Source organism: Globicephala melas, chromosome 1 (genome assembly GCF_963455315.2).
Source record: "Globicephala melas chromosome 1, mGloMel1.2, whole genome shotgun sequence".
In the NCBI taxonomy this organism is placed as follows: domain Eukaryota; kingdom Metazoa; phylum Chordata; class Mammalia; order Artiodactyla; family Delphinidae; genus Globicephala; species Globicephala melas.
This window is the reverse complement of record NC_083314.1, coordinates 178,711,484-178,717,208: the sequence shown is the minus strand read 5'-3', so window position 1 is coordinate 178,717,208 and position 5,725 is coordinate 178,711,484.

The window sequence follows — 5,725 nt, the reverse complement described above, 5'->3', positions numbered from 1 at the left end:
GCACTGCTACCTGGGGCACACTGTGTCATCTCTTAAGATCTGAATCTGGTGTCACCCTCCTCCGAAGCCTTCGCTGACCACCCTTCTTGCAAACATGAATGTCAGGGAACAGTGAACTTCTGCCCCACCGTACCCTGGGCAGATTTGTAGCACCAATAACACTTCAGGGCATTTATTAACAATAAGCAGTAACCTCTATCCATCCCTGCTCTGGGCTGGGCATCGTGCATGTCAGGCCGGCTCCGCACGCAGTCCTCTGGGGTAGGGGCTAGCATCATCTTTTTATAGATGAGGAGATGTAGGCTTGGAGAAGCCAAGTGATTGGCCTAAAGTCACACAAGTGCTAAGGACAGGGATTTGAATATGATTTCAGCAGAAATCTGGTCCCTGTCCCCGCCCCCCTCCGCCCCAGGCATCCTGTAATCAGTGGTGAGGACAAAAAACCAAATGCAGTTCACTGTGGACCCAGTGTGGACGGGTGTGATAAGTGCCACAATGGTTGTAAGAACTGCTGTGGGGAACAGGAGGGACCAGCAGCGTGTGTAATAATGCTTCTCACCTGAGATGATTTTGCCCCCAAGGGCATCTGGCAATGTCTGAAGGGATTTGGGGTTGTCACACCCTGGGAAGGGGGGTGGAATGCTGCTGGCACTAGTGAGTAGGGGCCGGGGACGCTCCTAAACATCCTGCAAGGCGTCCCTGCCCCCCAACAAAGAATTACCCAGCCCCAAATATCAGTAGTGCTGAGGCTGAGAAGCCTGCTAGCAGATGCCATTGAAGCTGGGCCTTGGAGGGGAAGGAGGTATCCAATAGGCAGAGACGCTCTTTAGGTCAAGGGCTAGAGCCGGGAAGGCACAGGTGGGATCTGAGAAGCAGGTTGGCTCGTGTGGGTGGGGTGGAGGGGGTCAGATTGCAAAACCCATTTTCCCCGGCTAAGGAGAGTTGGACTTAATTTAATTGGAGTCATTCAGGGGGGTTGCATATATATACTAAAGATAAGTTTTTAAAAAAAAATTTTAAAAATTGAAGTATAATTGATTTACAATGTTTCAGGTATATAGCAAAGTGATTCAGGTATATGTATATTCTTTTCCATTATAGGTTACTACAAGATATTGAATATAGTTCCCTGTGCTATACATTAGGTCTTTGTTGCTTATCTATTTTATTTACAGTAGTTGTGTACGTGTTAATCCCAAATCCCTAATTTATCCCTCCCCTCTAAAGATAAGTTTTTGTGTTTAAAAAACCCATGGTGACGGGCTTCCCTGGGGGCGCAGTGGTTGAGAGTCGGCCTGCTGATGCAGGGGACACGGGTTTGTGCCCCGGTCCGGGAAGATCCCATATGCTGCGGAGCAGCTAGGCCCGTGAGCCATGGCTGCTGAGCCTGTGCGTCCGGAGCCTGTGCTCCGCAACGGGAGAGGCCACAACAGTGAGAGGCCCGTGTACCGGTAAAAAAAAAACAACAACAAAAACAACAACAACAAAAAAACCCATGGTGGGGCCTCCCTGGTGGCGCAGTGGTTGAGAGTCCGCCTGCCGATGCAGGGGACACGGGTTCGTGCCCCAGTCCGGGAAGATCCCACATGCCGCGGAGCGGCTGGGCCTGTGAGCCATGGCTGCTGAGCCTGCGTGTCCAGAGCCTGTGCTCCACAACGGGAGAGGCCACAACAGTGAGAGGCCCGCGTACCGCAAAAAAAAACAATATGGTGAATTCAAACAGTGCAAATCTTAATCTCTTTCCCGTCTCTCACCCCTGGCTTCCCAGTTCTCCCCAGAAGTGACCATGCCTAATCAGTTTCTTGGGTGTCCTTTCTGAGATGGTCTGTGCTATACGTGTGTGTGTGTGTGTGTGTGTGTCTTAGGGTTGTTTTTCATTGTTAACCTTTTTCTGATTATAAATGCAATTCATGTCCACCGTGGAAAAGTTCATCAAAATAGACACAGGTAATGTGGAAAAGATGTCCTGCGAATGCACCGCACCCCTGCCCTGCAGCCCCACAATCACACGACCAGCCAAGCTAGGGGAGCCTTGTTATTGGAGGCCTCACAGCTTGAGGCAGTGCTTCGGAGAGAAAGCAGGGTGCTGGGTGGACGGTCATACTAGAGGCTGGGGATGGATTCCAAGGCTCCTGCAGCAGCCCAGGCAAGTGGCCAACGCCTAGGCCAGAGCTCGCAGGAGGGAACGGACAGGACAGATGTTTGAGGGGGAGAACCTCCAGGCAGAATCTTGCCCTAACTTGGGCAAGATTCTGCTGAAGAAGGGAAATGGAATTCACTTCGTGCCCTTGGAGTATTGACAGTCCCCTTAGGGAGGCCAGGAAGCTTGGAGGAGGAAAACAGACAGCTGCTCTACAAGGCAACAAGTACAGGCCCCCGTGTGTGCCACATCCAGAGGCCTGGCCACACCCTGAGGCAAGGTCTGAGTGTGGCCTCACAGTCTGGGGTCTGACTCTTAGGATGCGAGGCTACTAACTCACTTAGCACAGAAAGGGCGGGACAGCTACCTCTGACCAACCTCACTGGGAACTGATAAGCTGGTTGGTCCAGAGGCTAACGATTTGCTTCTTAAGGTGTCCGCAGGCAAGATTCTACCATGGTTATAAAGCAGTGCAGTCCAGGAGGAATAAAGTTGGCCTTCCTTATCCAAATACGTATTTGGACGTGGAGGAGCTGTTCTATGCCATTTTATATAAGGGACCTGAGCACTGAAGGATTTTGGTGTTCCAGGAGGGTCCTGGAACCAATCCCCTGCGGATACCAAGGTACAACTGAATAATGTGAACCATAAATCCTCATGTAGAGGAAAAACTCTATTGTTTTTCCTTATACTCCACACAATACTCCACTTAATGACACTTCTGGTCACCAAATGTGTCTGGGTTTTTCCCACACCAAGCAGTCCTCCAATTCTGAGTGAAAACAGAAAGGCTGTCTTGGGGATAGCATCAGATCCCATAGGTTAAGGGCTCAGTCCCACAAGACCGTCCCCACTTCAAATGCCAATTGCAAGTCCAGGTTGCCACCTGTGCTTCTGATGAACCATTTATAAATTTCAGATTCCCATGAGCCCCTCCTGAACCATTTATAAATTTCAGATTCCCATGAGCCCCTTAATTTAATTTAATTAATCAAATTAAAGTTTGATTAATTTACTAGAGTGGCTCAGAGAACTCAGGGAAACAGTTTACTTACTAGATTACTAGTTTATTATAAAGGGATACCACTTAGGAACAGCTAGATGGAAGAGATGCAGAGGACAAGGCATGTGGGAAGGAGTGAGGAGTTTCCATGCTCTTTCTTTTCTTTTTTTATAAACTTATTTATTTATTTTTGGCTGCATTGGGTCTTTGTTGCTGCGCGTGGGCTTTCTCCAGTTGCAGCGAGCAGGGGCTACTCTTCGTTGCGGTGCTCAGGCTTCTCATTGCAGTGGCTTCTCTTGTTGCGGAGCACGGGCTCTAGGCGCGCGGGCTTCAGCAGTTGTGGCTCGTGGGCTCTGGAGCGCAGGCTCAGTAGTTGTGGCGCACGGGCTTAGCTGCTCCGCGGCATGTGGGATCTTCCCGGACCAGGGCTCAAACCCATGTCGCTTGCACTGGCAGGCAGATTCTTAACCACTGCGCCACCAGGGAAGCCCGCCATGCTCTTTCTGGGCACGCTACCCTCCCAGCACCTCCACTTGTTTACCAGCCTGGAAGCTCTCTGGACCATAGTTCAGGGCTTTTTATGAGGACTTCATTACATAGGTGTTAAAACAGGCAGGTAGGGCTTCCCTGGTGGTGCAGTGGTTAAGACTCTGCCTGCCAATGCAGTGGACATGGGCTTGAGCCCTGGTCTGGGAAGATCCCACATGCCACGGAGCAACTGAGCCCAAGCACCACAACTACTGAAGCCCATGCCCCTAGAGCCCGTGCTCCACAACAAGAGAAGCCACCGCAATAGAAGCCCACGCACCGCAATGAAGAGTAGCTCCTGCTGGCCACAACTAGTGAAAGCCCACACGCAGCAACGAAGACCCAACGCAGCCAAAAATAAAATTAATTATTTTTTAAAAAATACACCAAAAAAACAGGCAGGTAGCTAGATGTGAGCAGAGAAAGGGGAGCACAGGCCAGATGGCAGGAAACCATGCATCTTGGGGTCCACAGGCAGACAGAGAAAAGCAGGAACCTCCAGACTGACAGGAAAGCACATATCCTGGGGTGGCAGACAAAGAAAGGCGGGAAAAGGTGGGAATCTCCGGTGTCCAGATGTAACCTTTTGCTCATTATGCTCTCATTACAATAAAAATTAGCCTTGCAGATAAGAAATACCCATCATACACTGGCGCCACGACACTTCCAATCAAGGGTTAAATAAAGACAAAAATCCCTCTTCCCCTCGGGAAGGTAGAGCTGGAATGAAAATCAGGGAACACGACCCCCAAGCCTTCCTTCTGCAATGAATATTCCGCCCCACATAACCGACTTGCCAAGAAAACTCGGGGCAGCCACTCACCTCTCTGCCCGCTCTCCCTTTGAGAGAGTACTTTTGCTTAAATAAATACTCAATTTACTTTCTTGACCTCCCTGTCTCATCTCTGAATTCTTTCTGCCATGGACAAGAACCTTTCTTTCACTGAGAATATAGGCATGGTTGATTAAACCATCGGCCATTAGTGATCAAGTCAATCTCCAACTCCTCTCTCAGGAGGTTGAGAGGGGTGGTGAGGCTGAAAGTTGCAACCCTCTAATCACGTGGTTGGGTTCCCCTGGCAACCAGCCCCCATCTTTAGGAGTTTTCCAAAAGTTGTCTCATTAACACAAACTCAGGTGTGGTTGAAAGATGTGAATAACAAAAAGACACTCATTTCGCCTTTATCTGAATAGCTCTGAAACTGTTTCAGAAACTGAGGACAAAACTAAATATTATGACAAAAGATGCCCCTATGGCTCTTATATAGGTAATTACCAGGGCTTTAGGAGCTCTGCCAGGCACAGTAGACAAAGACCAAATATATAGTTCTTATTATAAACCACAATATCACAGCGAGCCACTTATGTAATTTTAGATTTTTTAGTAGCCACATTTTAAACAGTAAAATGGACAGGTGAAATTCATTTTAGTAATATATATTTTTTAACCCAATTTATCCAAAATACTATCATTTTACAATACAAAAATATCAATGATATTGTTTACATTCCTTTTCTTACCGAGTCTTACACATCTCAGTTTGCACTGGCCACATTTCAGGAGCTCGTAGCACATATGGCTGGGGGGGTACCATACCTGAGAGCGCAGGCTTGGAGCCTTCCCTGCTGTTGTTGAGGCCATCAGGAGTCTGCTTATTGCGGTGTCCCAGTGCCTGGCACATAAGGAGGCCTAGTAAGCTGCCATATGTGAGCTGGGGTAATCTCCCCTCTGAGCCAACTGGGACCGCTGTGAAAGTCAAAACGATGTATGTTAGGTAGCCTGCTCAAGGACTGTTGCTGTTCTCACTTCCTCAAAGTCAATTGAAGGGCGGCAGGCCCAGGCTTGCTTCCTGTCTTACTCTTGAGAGCTCTTGTCTAAAATACCAAACGCAAGCTTGGATTCCAGAGCAGACAGGGTCCTTGGGGTCAGGCTCTGGGGCAACAAACGAAAGAGCGGGAACCTCTAATCTACGCCCTTGGTTTCTTTTCCCCTTGACAGCTCGTGGCCCCGCCCACCCCAGCCCTTACCGGCGCCTGGCGGAACTACAGCCCCC